This window comes from Trachypithecus francoisi, unplaced genomic scaffold, assembly GCF_009764315.1.
Source record: "Trachypithecus francoisi isolate TF-2019V2 unplaced genomic scaffold, Tfra_2.0 Lachesis_group17, whole genome shotgun sequence".
Lineage (NCBI taxonomy): Eukaryota > Metazoa > Chordata > Mammalia > Primates > Cercopithecidae > Trachypithecus > Trachypithecus francoisi.
The window spans coordinates 94,365,817-94,382,908 of record NW_022681462.1 but is presented as its reverse complement, the minus strand read 5'-3'; the positions used below and the strand labels follow the sequence as shown (position 1 = coordinate 94,382,908).

At 37.2% G+C, this 17,092-nt stretch overlaps 2 long non-coding RNA genes across 2 annotated transcripts; one reads left to right on the top strand and one right to left on the bottom strand.

Moving 5' to 3' along the window:
- Positions 1-1,506: 1,506 nt before the first annotated feature.
- LOC117063033 lies at positions 1,507-15,141 on the top strand. Its single transcript, XR_004428683.1, has 5 exons — positions 1,507-1,595; positions 2,140-2,223; positions 5,316-5,437; positions 9,106-9,191; positions 14,999-15,141. It is a non-coding gene; the product is annotated as an uncharacterized LOC117063033 (long non-coding RNA).
- LOC117063035 lies at positions 9,015-12,127 on the bottom strand. Its single transcript, XR_004428684.1, has 3 exons — positions 12,017-12,127; positions 9,120-9,126; positions 9,015-9,067 (listed from the first exon to the last, which is right to left on the bottom strand). It is a non-coding gene; the product is annotated as an uncharacterized LOC117063035 (long non-coding RNA).
- Positions 15,142-17,092: the final 1,951 nt, after the last annotated feature.

Below are 17,092 nucleotides of genomic sequence, written 5' to 3'. Positions count from 1 at the left end.
TCACAATGGATCTTAAAAGAGTGAGTAGAGGGAAAATTGGCATGGAAGAGAAGACAATATGACAATAGGAACAGAGAGTGGAGTGAGTGACAGGGCCATAGCCAAGGAATATCGACAGCCACTAGAATCTAAGAGGGGCAACAGAAAACAAATTATTTCCTGGAGATTCCCAGGGGAGCACAGCTCTGCCAACACCTTGATTTAGCTATGTAAGACTTAGTTTGGATTTCTGGCTGCTAGAACAGCAAGAAAATAAATGTTTATTATTTTAAGCCACAAATTTCGTGGTAATTTGTTACAACAGTAACAGGAAACCAATATATCTAGTAACCCGCTCAGTACCTGACACATAGAAGGAATTCAACGAATGCCTGATAATTGTTAGAAAGGAAATAAAACGGAAGAAAGGGAGGGAAGAAAGGGAGGAAAGGAGGGGAGGAAGGAAGGATTAAAGTTATAAGAAAAATCAACATTTTAGATATTAAATTAATATTTGCCCTGTTTTCCTCAACTGGGGAATGTTACTGACCTCTCAATTGGAAGACTTAAGACGCATTTTCTTCCTTCAGTTAAATGTCTCCTATTGAGGTCTCAGGAACTGTATTTTTAAAATCTACATTGGGACAGGAAGACTACATGACATGTTTCACCTTGAGAGAATTTTTGCAGTTGAGTTATAAACTTCTGCAAGAAGAGGTTATAGTAAAAGCCAGAGGGGTTTTTTTCTAAGGGAGAGCTTGCAGGCCTGTTCCTGTAATTGGAAAGTGTTTGAAATTTAGAGGTGAAGGTACATCCTCTGACTGCCTTAAGAGACCCATTCATTTCTGTCTGAAATTTTTAGGCTAAAAACCACATCACTCCAGGCAAAGCCACTTTAAAAAATGTTCTAATGTCTATTAGCTCCAGGCAAACAATTATTACTTGATAGATTTAGTGATACATGAAATATCAGAATCCAGATATATGGCTTCAGAAATAACATATCCTGACCCATACTGAACTCCTTAATTTGTGATATTTAGTGAAAACCTGTAAATGACTTCAAAGGAGCTAGATCTGTCTATAATAGTGTGCTACCACTGGGTGGTTTACTCGAGTGTTAAATTAAACAAAACTGAAGATGGAAAGGTTGCAGCAATTAAGTTCTTATCCTGTAGACATTTTTCTGTGAGCCCTATGCTAGGATTCAATTAAAATGAAAATGTGTTTTTTTTGTCTGAAATTATCATTGAGTTTGACAATGCTCAACAATGCCTTAATGTTTGTCCAAGTGAAAGAAATAGCTTTAATCTGTCATAGAGATAATGAGGTAAATTCATCAGGAGACCCAACTCAGTAAGAATATTGATGACGTTCTGCTTGGACGCATAGACCCTTCAGTCATGAGTGACTTGTCAGATACCCAACAAGAGTTTTCTGTTATTGTTTACCAAAAAATGTCTAAAATGCATCTAACCCCCCTATGCTGTAATTTCCTCAATTATTTTTCAGGTTATGCTACATTTTCATAGTAAGTTGCATTAAATCAGAACTGGAATGAGAAAGGTTTTAAATAAATAAAGGAACAAGCAAACACACTATCGAGCTGAATCCAGGTCTGTATTTGCTGACTTTTTACTCAAATAATATTTGTCACTTAGATTTTTAAACTAGGCTAATAAAATATATGTAAAGTATTTCCTCTCACTTTTCAGGAAAAGATTTTATACGTTTTTCTTTACACATATATAATTTTACACATACTCAGTTGCAGAACCATGTAATGCACACTATTTATTTAATGAGGCTAGCATTTATTTTGCTTTTTAATTGCCCACTTCCTTCCTCTTTCCTTCATTTCTTTACCCTTATCACTACCCTTCTAGGTAAATCATGTTAACATCTTCCATACTTGTCTCTATACTTAGGTATATCCAAAAATGCACTATGTATATACGCATACCTGGGTAAACACATAAACCTAAATTTTAAAATACCTGCACATATTGGAATCATGACTTACAAAAATTAAAACATGTCATATACATTTTTCTTCACCTTGTTTTCTCAATACCTGATAAACATTTTTTCCAATAAAGAGCTATAATTCCAATCCATTCTTTCTAATGGCTTTTTTTTTCTTTTCAATTTTTATTTTAGGTTCAAGGAGTACATATGCAGGTTTGCTACACGGGTAAACTGCATGTCATAGGAGTTTTATGTACAGATCATTTCATCGCCCAGGTAATAAACATAGTATCAGATAGGTAGTTTTTCAGTTCTCACTCTCCTCCCACGCTCCACTCTCCAGTAAGTCCGATGTCTATTGTTCCCTTCTTTTTGTCCAAGTGTTCTCAATGTTTAGATCCTACTGAGCAGTGAGAACAAGCAGTATTTGGTTTTCTGTTCCTCTGTTAATTGACTTAGGATAATGGCCTCTGGCTCTATCCATATCCCTGCAAAGGACATGCTTTTGTTCTTTTTTTTTTATGGCTGCATTGTATTGTACCGCATGGTGCATATGTACCACATTTTCCTTATCCAGTCCACCATTGATCAGCATCAAGGTTGATTCCATGTCTTTTCTACTGTGAATAGTATTGTAATGAACACATGTGTGTTCTTTGAGGACGTTCTTTAACAGATTTCCAAACTTATTTACACTATGGCTAAATTAATGTACAGTCCTACTAGCAGTGTATCAGTTTTCCCTTTTCTGCAGAGCCTCACCAGAATGTTGTTTTTGACTTTTCAGTAATAGCCATTCTGACTGGTATGAGATGGTATCTCACTGTGGTTTTGACTTGCGTTTCTCTAAATATTTGTGATGATAAGCATTCTTTTTCATGTGCTTTCTGGCCACTTATATGTCTTCCTTTGAGAAGTGTCTGTTCATTTTCTTTGCACATTTTTGGATAGGGTTGCGTATTCCTTTTTTGTTAATTTGTTGAAGTTCTTTACAGACTCTTCATATTAGACCTTTGTGGGATGCAAAATTTGCAAATATTTTATCCCATTCTGTAGATTATCTGTTTACTCAATTGATAATTTTTGTTGTTGTAAAGAAGTTTTTTAATTTAATTAGGTCCCGTTTGTCAATTTTTGGTTTTGTTGCAAAGGCTTTTGAAAGCTTTATCATAAAATCTTTGTCAGGGCCTCTGTCCAAGGTGATATTTCCTAGGTTTTCTTTTAGAGATTCTGTAGTTTGAGGTTTTCCATTTAGGTCTTTAATCCATCTTGAGTTGGTTTTTGTATATGGTGAAAGGAAATAATCTAATTTCAGTCTTCTGCATACGATTAGCCAGTTATCCCAGCATCATTTGTTGAATGTGGAGTCTTTTACCTGTTGCTTGTTTTTGTCAGTTTTGTCAAAGATCAGATGGTTGCAGGTTTATGGCTTTAATTCTGGGATCTCTAACCTGTTGTATTAGTCTGTGCCTGTTTTTGTACCAGTACCATGCTTTTTTGGTTACTGTAGCCCTATAACGTATTTTAAAGTTAGGTATCAAGATGCCTTCATCTTTGTTTTTTGGTTTTTTTGTTTGTTTGTTTTTCTCAGGATTGCTTTAGCTATTCGGGCTTGTTTTGGTTCTATATGACATTTGAAATAGTTTATTCTAATTCCGTAAAATATATCATTGGTAGTTTAATAGAAATAGCATTGAATCTGTGAAATTGCTTTGGGCAGTATGGCCATTTTAAAAATACTGATTATTTCTATCCAAGAGCATGGAATGTTTTTCTATTTGTTTATGTCATCTCCGATTTATTTCAGCAGTGTTTTATAATTCTTATTCTAGAGATGTTTCATCTCCCTGGTGAGACATATTCCTAGGTAGTTTTTTGTATGTGGCTATAGTGAATGGGATTTCATTTTTGATTTTGCTCTCAGCTTGGATGCTACTGGTATATAGAAATGCTACTGACTTTTATACATTGATTTTATATTTTGAAACTTTGCTGAAGTTATTAGGCTTAGGAGGCTTTTTGCAAAGACTATAAGGTTTTCTAGGTATAAAATTATATCATTTGTGAAGAGAAATAGTCTGATGTCTGACATGGTTTGGCTATGTCCCTAGTCCAATCTCATTTGAACGGTAGCTCCCATAATCCCCATGTGTCATGGTAGGAACTTTGTGGGAGGTAATTGAATCATGGGGATGGGTTTTTCTCATGCTGTTCTCTTGATAATGAATAGGTCTCATGAGATCTGATGGTTTTATGACAGGTTGTATCTAATGGTTTCATTCATGAACATCCATGGTATAGATGTACCATAATTTGAATAACTACTTTATCATATGTTTGGGTATTTTTCTAATATCTAATGCAAGAAAATTATTTATCCATAGGTCTCTATGAGTAACCATTTGGTTTCTATAACATACATTTCTAGAAATAAAGTATTGCTTGACCAAAAAGTATATGTACTTTAAATTTTAATACCATCTTTATGATGGCTTGAAAATTAAAGATATAACAACGTATATTCACTCTTGCCATTTTTAGAGTGCTATTTTCTCTACATCCCCAACAAAAATAAGTATTGTCATTTTTGCAAGTGTCTCTATTTTGATATATATCAGTGATATATTTTAATTAGCTTAACTTGTACTAATGCATAACTATGCTTCCACCTCATTTTGTTACATTTCTGAAAATCATCATTCTTTAGTGAATTTAGAATAAGATAAAACAATTTATAAAGAAGAAAAGGAAAGCAACTCCTATGCAGTAGATGTATGCCTCTGGATGTGAGTGGCAGAGGCACTATTCTCCTTTGGTTTGGGGGAGGCCCAGTGTCTTTCTGAATCCAAAGGAGATATATGCAGTATGGGAACAGGAATCATCTATGAGCTTGGTACTACTTAATCCTGGCAGTTCATTGCTTACTCAATGTTTGCACATCCCTGGGAATTCGGAATTCATTTTGTTTGAATGAGTCCAGCTGAAGCAACTCTACTATTAGAAATCCATGTATCTGAAGAGTCTACTCCTTACTTCTACTTGTTGATCTTCAGTTGTTTTCTTAACAAAATACAGGAAAAAAAAAATCTGATCTCTCTTCAGTAAGAGTTCATTTAAGCTATTTGATGACACTTGCACTTACTAAGAATTCTTTTCTTCTCTATGTATCTTCATTTATTTCATCCCTTCCTCAGAAAAAAAATAAAGTCTCACAACTGGCACATTCATTTTCTATTACATCTCTCTTCCTTCAGCAAATATTTAACTTATTACAAGATACTGAGAGGAAAAAAACAACAAAATAAAAACATCATATGATTCGATTCGAAGAAATACTTAAAATAGTATTTTGCCAATTGTGTTTCTAGATATGAGGAACTAGAAAACAGTTTCCATGCCTGTTATAAACGTGAATTCTCCCACTAGAGAAAGCAGAACTTGCAGAAACTGGGCCCAAGAATCTGAAAGAATTTGAAAACCGCTTCCCCAGGTAATTATTCACAATCTCAGCATAGAGCTAGTGCCTTTAAGGCCTTTATCTTGTTCTTACCACCTGGGTTGATTTAGGATGTCAGTCAGTTGTCGGGAACAAAGGAGAGGAAAGGCGCTAATTACCTATTAAACACCTCCAAGTGGCTCCTAAGAATAACTTTTCTTTCCTTCAGTCTGAGAAGTATGCATTTGGCCTCCCTTGCAGGAACCTCAGTCCCTTGAGTGCTTTTTTCCTGCTGTGAGACTGTAGTTAAAATAAAGGTTTCCCTGAGCCTTAATTGACTTGCTCCCACTTTTCTCTTATAACTGTCTTTCTTTCTACAAATTGGCTTCTTAAAGGTATCACATGTTTTCTTAAGAAAAGTTGATACTCAGTAACCAAACTATTTGGAGAGCAAACCAAATCATAATGGCTTTGTCCTGAAGAAGAAAGCCAAGTTGTTTATTTAAAAGAGAACGGATGAATCACAATTAGAACATGAAGACAGGTAAAAATATGGTTCCCATGTTTTCATTACCTATAGGCTATGGTATTAGAAGAACGTGAGTAAAGATCTTGTTCAGTGTCCTTTCAGCTTTGATTCTTTTGAATATTAAGGGTTTAGATATCTTAAAGCCCCTTATTAACTTATCTATGCTCCCTAGGTGCCCCAACGCTCATATCTTAGCTAACATTTAAAGGGTCTCAGAAATTAAACATGATATTGAGGCTAGAGGTCATGCAAGACAGATGAGGAAACCAGGGAATCAAGTGGTTTCAAGAAAAACATTTACCTACAGCCTTGTCTGTACTTGGAGAAGACTTTGAGTTCAGAGCTGGAGAACTTGGGTTCCAGTGGCACAACCAAGTCCCCTAGGTATATAGACAAGTGATGTGTCCTTTCTGAGTTTCTACTTCCTTGTCTAAAAAAATGCAATAATAATTCCTTCCCACCAAAAGTTATTGCCATAATGAAAGAAGTATTATAAAGTAAAATGGTAACTTATTTTTCACTCCAATCTGGACCTCAAGGGGGCAAATCTACCCACCTACACTAACTCAGGTATGTAGACTGATGGTCTGTATAATCTCATTATACAAACTTACCTAGGCAATATTTAAAACACTATGAGAAATAGTAAAAACTATAAATCTGTATTGAACCTACATTTAGTTAACCTTTAACAACTGGTTAAGCAAGGTTGAAAGGGTTTTGCAGAAGCAGATCCTGAGATGAGGTTTTAAGTGCAAGTGATTCTTAACAAAGTACTCCCTGGAGAATCACGTGAGCATGTGGGAGGAAGAGTACAGGGAATGGGAGAAGTCCAGCCAGGTTGAGGCTTTAGGTGCAGTCACAGCAACAACCTCGGAAACAGTAGAATATAAATTACACCTTTGGAATTTGTTCAGCCTGAAGGCAAGGCAAATTATTTTTCATACCTCTGTATTAGCTTGTCCTTGTCCACCCTAAAGGCTAGGGGTGCCTAATGAAGATATATAAACCCTCCAGCACCTTGGCTGTCTATGAATAAGGGTGAATGAAGCAGGAGGCTCCAGGGATCCAAAAATAGTCCCAAGAAGAAAGTCACTGGTACAAATCAGTAGAGGCAAAGCACGGAGAAGGTGAGGGAACTGATATGCAGAAGAATAAAAGGTGCATGAAAGGATCTGGGGAGAGTACCAACAGTAACACCTTCATTTGCCAATGCCAGTGTTGAGGCTCAGCAATAGTAAGAAGCAAGCCCAAGGTCACACTGCATATCAACGGCAAACTTGATTTCTCAACCCAGGACTCCCAGGTCAGCATTCCTTTCACATCACCAGAATGCTGGCGGGTCTTTTCTAAGTCCTAATATTATTGTGCACATTATTTATCCTGAACTGATTTTTTATTCATATCAGAGAAAATTCCCCACCCCCATACAAATTGATATGTACCCACCACAGCAAAAGTCAATTATTTGTCAGACTATAAATAACTTAGGAAGCAGTTGCTGATAACAAATCCCTTGCAAACACTGGAGTGAGTGAAAATGCTGTCCTTATTTCCATAAGGAAATGATAAAGGGAACGATAAAGGGAACAGGGAGTGAAACACACTCCCTCAAATGTAAGAATTTTAGAGAAATCAGTTTTTCTAGGATGTTTGCAAGATTTCGTATGTATTGGGCATTTCCATTAATACAGAACAAAACATTTAATTAAAAAGAAGAAGAACAATAAGAAAGGACTTCCTGTTGTGCTGAATCCTGTTGACTCCAGTGGGGATGGCAGCATGTTCAAGAGGCCAAAGAAGAGCCCTGGAGCCAGTGAATGAGATATGGGGTTTTACTAGGGGGTTATATACAGGGGAGAGAGTCCAGCAGTGGCAGGCTGGACAGGAGAACCACAACTCTTATAAAAGCCATGCAGTTTACATAGCATCTTCACTTAACAGCCTCCCGCTAACGACCTCCACCTGACAACCTTCATTTAACCCGGAACAAAGGGTCTTGATCCCCTTTACAGACCCCAGTCCACGGGAATGGCTAGGGGCTGAGATGTTCCTCGTAGATAGGGAATAAATCTCTGGGTTGTCTACTCTTGGATTCTCTAGGTCAGAACTCTGAACACACATTCAAGGGCATCTGCCACACAGGGTAATTCTCAAGGTGAGTTCAAGTCACGTTATCACTTTGAGGTGTGTTTACCACACAGTCCCTACCATGATGAATGTGAACAAATTGCCTAATGATCTTGCTGCTTGGAGAAGGCAGATCTTGTTGCTTCATATTCAGAAAAGAATGCAACACACCCATCAACACAGAAGTGAAAAGTATAGGGTGTCTTCTTTTATGATATCACCAACAAATCAGTGACCAACACTAGTCCAAAATGAGGAAAAGCAAATTGTCAAAGGCTTACAGGATTTGTTAAGATGCCCATTTGTTAAGATGTCCATCTTACAATCCACTTGCAAGCGACTTGCAATCCACTTGCAAGAATCCACTTGCAAGCGACTACTGCAACGTGGCTGTGGGAAAGCCGTCTTCTGCCAGGTGCCAGCTTTAACAGCTGCTTCCTTCTGACATGGCCAGCAAATGTTTGGGCTCTTCTAGGTTCAACAAAATGGTAGTTAGCTAACCAGAAATAAGAAATGATCATCACTCTATATTTTGGAATTTTATCCCCAGAAATTCACAGAAGAATCACAATCAAAAGAAACCCATTTGAGAAGCATGGGCCATTTTCCAGTAATGGGATGGCATGACCATTTTATTCTAGCCTTATTTTACCTTCACTTTTCTTTGTCCAGTGATGTTACAAAAATAGAAGAGAATGACAAATAGTCATCCTGAGAGATTTAAAAGGTTACTGCATCAAAGAGAAATTTGTTATAATTTATTTCACACTAAATGGCAGCAGAATCAGTAATGTAGATATTAGAGGATTCTATGCTGCATGCCTTACACATCTGATATGGTTTGGCTCCGTGTCCACACCCCAATCTTGTGTTGAACTGTCATCCCCCAGTGTTAGAGGTGGAACCTGGTGGGAAGTGATCATATCATGGGGGTGGTTTCTAATGGTTTAGCACCATCCCCCTAGTGATGTCTTGTGATAGGGTTCTCATGAGATCTGGTTGTTTAAAAATGTGTGACACTTCCCCTTTGCTCGCTCTCTCTCTCCTGCTCCACCACGGGAAGGCTTACCAGCGTACCCTTTGCCTTCTGCCATGATTGTAAGTTTCCTGAGGTCTCCCAGCCATGCCTTCTGTACAGATGGAGGAACTGTGAGTAATTAAACCTCTTTTCTTCATAAATTACCTAGTTTCAGGTAGTTCTCTATAGCAGTGTGAGGACTACCTAATACAACATCATCACTCAACAATTCTGCAAGTTTTATATTATGTCTATTTATATAACAGGTATAAAAATACAACTTGTGGAGATTACAACCAAAATTTCTTGGACATTACCTGCCCAAATTCCATCACCCTAATACCCCCCAAACCTTCACACACACATACCTAGGTCAGGAGATCGTGTCCCTGACATGAGATGACCTTCCTAAAAAGAGACTGATAGAAGTACAAAAGGGGACTGCAGAAGAACAGAAAAGGTGTCTCCAAAACAGATTTCAGATGAAAAATAGAGACATTATTGTCTGTATCTGAGCAGGGAGACTCCTTGAGGAGGAAATGGGGAGAGAAAGGAGGATGTAGCTATCAGGTAGGAAGCAACTAGGTAAACATCCTCATAGCCTTTCCCTCAGAGGCTATTTGGTCACACCTTAGCATATTTTAAATTGATAAAGTATTTTAAATGTGTTACATCACCGTTCTGAAACAAACAGGGCAAGGGAAACAAACAGGAGAGCAAGTTTTCCTGACTTTTCCTGATGATTCATTCAAAAACATTGTTGTTCTGGATGACATTCCTTTCTGATTCTACCTCAAATCAAGAGTTTGCTAGAAAAGCTAATCTAAGCTAAATTTCTCTAGCATAATACACATGCCTTAATATTAAAACACCCTAAGGGATTTTAAGCAGGAAGAAAAGCTCATGGCGGCACTGAATTCAAACACTAAACCTCTCCTTACATTTATGCGCTTTCTTATAGATTCTTGTGAACTCTCTTAGCCATTGCCTAAATTCAGCCTCAAAATATGTCTGTGGATTAACAAAGATTATTACTTTGTTTCAAAAAAGGAAAAATTAGAACTTAAAGATGTAAAAAGGGAAACTTGTAACATTCAAAGTTGATCAAAGGTAGGAACAATGAATGCCTTATTTAAGAAAAAAACGCAAATAGACTAAGGGGAGAGTGATGATTCCTCCCAGTGCTCTAGTTGGTGACCATTTAGTCTAATGTTTTAGTCACAAGATGAGAATTCGTTTGAGTGTCATATGTATAACACCGTAATTTGTCAGCCCCTGAGTGCCTGTCTCTACTAAATTACTTCATGTGTTATGATAATGATGAGAAATAGCAGTGCTCTCTAATAATATTGCACTTATATAACAAGTTCCAAATGGGCAATTTTGAGTAAAAACTGTTATATATCTTAGATTATTTATCAATTGTTTCAGGATAATTGCATATTTAAAGCTAGGGTGTTCACTTAGATTTCCTTTAAGAATTTCCAAGACAATTATCCTTGTATAAGTGAGTTTAGCGAAAATACTGGCTTTGCTCTTAATATTCATTGATGCTGTATAACAAATAAAATATATAAAACTATTGAAAAACAAACGAATGAAGATTAGCATTAATGACAATTATATTTAAAAAATATTTCATTATAGCAAAATATATGAAGATATATAAAGATCTAACTTTTATTTAAATGTACTTTCTTCATTACTTGAATAAATGAAGCAATCTCCTGCTTCATTTATTCCTGGGGTTCTCCTCAACATAAAGAAGCATGACACTTTTGAACACATCTTGAATTTTATCATAGAATGAGATATACTGCAAGACAACCTCTGGAACACAGGTCAAGGAGGTTCCTAAGATGAACTAGTTACCAAAAGCACTCTCCTATAATAACAATATTTTTTAATTCTTTCTTGTTCATTGTTTATATACCTTAATTTTTATTTATTGGCATATGTCAAGGAAAATGAGGTGGAAATTGATAGCAATAAGCAAAGAAGAAAGTTCTACAATGAATAACCTTAACTTCTGCTTTCAGAAACTGAATAAAGAAAAGCAAACTAAACACAAGGTAAGCAAGATAAGAAAAGAATAAAGATCAAAACAAAAATAAAGAAAAAATCAAAAAGAGGAAAAAAACAGAAAAATAAAATCAAAAGCTGAACTTTTAAGACCAATAAATTGATAAACCTGTAGCCAGATTGATCAGGAACAAAGGAGGGATGAAAGACACAAATTACCAATAATTGATATAAGAAAGATGACATCATTATTGATTCTAAATACAAGAAAAGAATAATAAAGTAATACTGTAAACAAAATAATGCCAATGAATTTGATAATTAAGACAAAAATGGAAAAATTCCTTGAAAGATACAAAGGATCAAAGCTCATTCAAGAAAAAACAGTTAACCCTAGTAACTCTATGTCTATGAAACGAATTGAATTTGTAGCTTAAAACCTTTTAACAAAGGTAACTCTGGGCTCAAATGGTGTGACTGGTGAATTCTACCAAACAGGAAAAACCAATACTGATTATAGATGTAAGAGACAAGAAAATAATCTCTATGACTGTTACAAATGCACAAACTCTTCCAGGAAATAGAAGCAAAAGGAATACTTCACAATGAATCCTGAGGCCAGTGTTAACTTAATAACAAAAGCAGACAAAGACATTGTAAGAAAATAAAACTACAGATCAATATCCCTCATAATCGTAAATATAAAAACTTAAAAAAATTAGAAATTAAAACAAAAATATATTTAAGGTATATGATATGGTTTTGGTCTGTGTTCCCACCCAAATCTTATGTGGAATTGTAATCTCCAACGCTGGAGGAGGGGCCTGGTGGGAGATGATTGAATCGTGGGGGCAGATTTCCCCCTTGCTACTCCTTGTGGTAGAGTTCTCACAAGATCTGGTTGTTTAAAAGCCTGTAGCACCTCCTGCTTCACTCTTTTCCTCCTGCATCGACCATGTAGGATGTGCCAGCTTCTCCTTTGCCTTCCACCATAATTGTAAGTTTCCTGAGGCCTCCTCAGTCATACGTCCTGTACAGCCTATGGACCCATAAGCCTATTAAATCTCTTTTCTGTATAAATTTCCCAGTCTTAGTTCTTCACAGCAATGTGAGAACGGACTAATACAGCATATCATAACCAATTTGGGTTTATCTCAGGGATGCAGAGTTGATTTAACATAGTCATCCAATGTATTCACCAAATCAATAAACAAAAAGTAGAAAAATAGAAATATGATCTTCTCAATAGGTACAGATAAAGCAATTGTCAAAATCTAATATCCAGTCCTGATAAAAACGCTCAGAAAACTAGGAAGGACATGAAAAAAATCTATAGCTAAACATCATACCTAATGTTGAATGGCTGAATGCTTTTCCTCTAAGGGCAAGTATGAGACAAACGTGTTTGCTCTCACTATTTTGAAGTCAACGAAAAACAGGGCAATAATAATAATAATAATAATAATAAATAAAACATCCAGGCTGAAAAGAAATAAAGCTGCTTTTATTCACTGTTTCTTAAAAAGTGAAGCATACACCTATCATATATTCCACCCATCTCACTACTAGGTATTTACTCAACACAGATGAAAGCATATGTTTATACAAAAGCTTGTATACTAATGTCGCATAGCACTTTAATTTGTAGTAGCCCCAAACTGGAGAAGACTCAAATGACTATCAACAGATGAATGGTTTAAAATATCATGTGATGCACATAAGAACATAGGTGAATCTCAAAATAATTATGCTGAGTGAAAGAACATAGACCATAAACATTGCATAAAATATGATTCCATTTTATAAGATTCTAGAAAATAAAAACAGATCTATAGTGTCAGAAGGTAGATTAACTGTTACTAAAAAGTACCAGGTACTGGTGAGGGGGAGGAGTTCAAAGGGGCAAGAAGAAATTGGAGGCATAATTTATATGCTATCTTGGTTGTGGTGATAATTTTACAGACTTATACATTTGTCAAAACTAATCCAATTATACACTAAATATATGTAGTTCATTGTATGTCTGTTATACTACAGTAAAGCTACCCATATTTGTTTCTGACAATCACAAAGGTGAAATCAAGGGAGAGGGAAATATGAACGATAGGTATAAATAGAGGAATATAACAGCACATGCCTTGACTATTCATGATTATCCTCTCCTCCAGACCAAAATAAGAGTTCTTTTTAGGTAAATGAACCTATTTTTTATATTTTAAGGAAAGGTAAATATTAGCTTGCAATGTTATATACTAGCTTACTATAGTATTACAAATAACGACTATTCCTGTGACTGAACTCTTAGAACATTAGTTCATTTAGAAAACAGCACTCAGGCCAGACGTGGTAGCTCATGCCTGTAATCCCAGCACTTTGGGAGGCCAAGGTGGGCGGATCACGAGGTCAGAAGATCGAGACCATCCTGGCTAACACGGTGAAACTCCGTCTCTACTAAAAAAAATATAAAAAATTAGCCGGGCGTGGTGGTGGGTGCCTGTAATCCCAGCTACTTGGGAGGCTGAAGCAGGAGAATGGCCTGAACCCAGGAGGTGGAGCTTGCAGTGAGCTGAGATCGCCCCACTACACTCCAGCCTGGGCAACAGAGCGAGACTCCATCTCTAAAACAAACAAACAAAAAGCACTCGGCCGGGCGCGGTGGCTCAAGCCTGTAATCCTAGCACTTTGGGAGGCCGAGACGGGTGGATCACAAGGTCAGGAGATGGAGACCATCCTGGCTAACACGGTGAAACCCCGTCTCTACTAAAAAAAAAAAATACAAAAAAAACTAGCCGGGCGAGGGTGGCGGGCGCCTGTAGTCCCAGCTACTCGGGAGGCTGAGGCAGGAGAATGGCGTCAACCCGGGAGGCGGAGCTTGCAGTGAGCTGAGATCCGGCCACTGCACTCCAGCCTGGGCAACAGAGCAAGACTCCGTCTCAAAAAAAAAAAAAAAAAAAAAAAAAAAGCACTCAAAGAGTTGATGATTATCAACAAGAATAACATGCAGTTACTTTTGCAATACACTGAAGAGCAAATAGGCTTTATAAAGAATACAAAGAAGTTAAAATTCACTGATTAGATGTCTTTAAGTTAGGACATTTTTTACAATATTCTAGCAGGAAAAACTATCTTACTCTTTGGCATAAAAATACGATTTATTACGAATTTTAGACCTGACTTGAAATGTCAAGGTTACTCTCCAGATCAAATGATTTTCTGAATGATGGTCTCAAATGACAATGGCAATGGCCAAAACATCCTTTTATTTGTTTAAAATGCAAGCTAAGCATTCCAGAACCCGCTGCAATCTCTCCAACAGTTTTCTCACCTTAGTGTGTGCATTGCACTTATTCTTACTCTCAACTCTTCACCACTGTGTATAGTCACAGGACTTTGGAATTGAAAGGGATCACGGGAATCAACTTGCCCATATCTTTTATTTTTTTTTTAAGAAAAGAGATCAGATAGATAGTCAGAAAAGAAAAGTGAGTGCCTCAAGGTAAATGGGTGAGTTTGGAGCAGGTTAAAATGTGTAATTTAGATCTCTTTATTCTCAGTGCAAAACTTCTCTTACACCACTGGATTTCTTAAAATCCTCAGCCTCTATCACACATACACACGTGCGCGTGCGCGCGCACACACACACACACACACACACTGAGATACTAACATTTTCAGGATACAAATCTTGATCTGAAAATATCATTATTTCCTACCTAGTAATTTCATTTGACAGAATCCCCACTATTTTGTTTTTCTTCTGCAACTGATTCCAAGATACAGTAAGCTCAGGTCTTGAATAGAGCCAGCTTAATTTGGGAATTAATGTTCCTGTCATCACCAATATGCTTCTTTGCAGTTTTGTTCTCTATATGGGAATACATATCTGACAACTATCATATCTGGTATCTTACTTTAGGTATATGTGGCCCAGCCTGAAGTGGAAACACCTGTGAAAGCATGGACAATGTTGGCAAGTCCTGGTGCATCTCCTATATTTGATTTAGCTGAACTGAGATATATACGCAAGGTGATTAGAGTCTTAGGATTACTCTCATTGTGATAATTTATTTAAAATCACACCTTGATAAGATCTGTGAAATTTCACTGAAGACCACAGCCAACATACCATCTCATCAATAAAATTCTATTTCTGAAATTTAATTTATTTTTTAAACCTACTTTTATACAAGAGATGAAACAAATATGAGAACGTTGTCATTGGCTTTAACCCAATACCTTTAAACCAAGCTATATTGCCTGTAGTCTCTGGTGGCTGCTGCCCAAGAGATCCAGCCTTTTCCAGTCTGGCTCCTTTAGCAATTTTCTTGACCTTTTGGATTTCCTCTGACTTTGCTCTCACATCTTGTCTTATTTAAGGATTTACATGAAAAAACAATATTTGTTTTTTTTTCTTTAGTCCCCATATCTACAGATATGACAGGTTAGATTTCCTTAGATTTAGTGCCATGTGTTTCCAAGCACTGGCATGTGTATATCTGCTTCCCAACGTTGACAATTTGGGGAAATGTGATCCAATATCAGCCTTCAGAGCCAAAGTTCTGCATCTCCAGCTCTACTGAGCTGCCATGAGGCCATCCAAAGAGGCCTCTACGTATAACCTCAAAATGCACAAAAAATGGGAGTCCTTGAGAGCCTCTAAGCATTTTGTATTATCTTCACATTCTCTCGATAAACTTTGGATGAAAACCACACAGCAGAGTGATGCAGAGTATGTGGATAAACGAAGAATTTTATCCTGCATCCAAGATCATTGAGCCTTTATAATGTAACAAAACAATCCCTAAGCTAGAAATCAATTTTAGGCCCAGTTCTTCTACCAACAGTATGTATCTCAAACAGTTGGTTTATAGGATGAGTAAAACACAAATACAGATGTGGGGACAAATGAGAGGATAAATGTGGGGATATGGTTTGCCCTGTGTCAAGGGCAGGACCAGGTGGAGATACTTGAATCACAGGGACAATTTCCTCCATACTGTTCACGTGGTAGTGAGTAAGTCTCACGAGATCTGATGGTTTTATAAATGGGAGTTCCCCTGCACAAGCTCCCTCTTGCCTGCCACCATGTAAGACGTGACTTTGCTCCTCCATCACCTTCCACCATGATTGTCAGGCCTCCCCAGCCATGTAGAATTACAAGTCAATTAAACCTATTTCCTTTATAAATTATCCAGTCTCAGGTATGTCTTTATCAGCACCATGGGAAGAAACTAATATAGTGAGACATAGGGAGCTGGGAAGGAAGCATGATTCAGGGCTGGGGCAATGACCTCTGAGTCAGACTTGGGCTCAAATTGTACCTGCCTGGTTTTTTTCCTTGGGCAAGTTATTAAATATTTTTATTACTGCATAAAATGGGCAAATATTTACAATATTGGTGTTTGTTGTAGAGTAAATTAAGAAAACTGATAGTTTCAGGATTTGATTTTTTTTAAGGTAGTAGGTGCCCTGTACAGAAGTCCTATGTGAGGTCATCATACGAGACTTGTAAAAGACATTAGGGGCCGGGCGCGGTGGCTCAAGCCTGTAATCCCAGCACTTTGGGAGGCCGAGGTGGGCGGATCACGAGGTCAGGAGATCGAGACCATCCTGGCTAACATGGTGAAACCCCGTCTCTACTAAAAAAATACAAAAAACTAGCCGGGCGAGGTTGCTGGCGCCTGTAGTCCCAGCTACTCGGGAGGCTGAGGCAGGAGAATGGCGTAAACCTGGGAGGCGGAGCTTGCAGTGAGCTGAGATCCAGCCACTGAACTCCAGCCTGGGCGACAGAGCGAGACTCCGTCTCAAAAAAAAAAAAAAAAAAAAAAAAAAAAAAAAAAAAAAAGACATTAGGATGAAAAAATAAGTGTTTTATCCTTTATTGGCCACCAATTTTTACCTTCTAAAGAAGTTAGAGAAGCTGAGAATAGAACAGAAGAAGAGGATGGGAGTGCCCATAGCACCCCAAGCCTAAGGAAAGTGGCTTTCAGTAAACAACATGAATAATAAT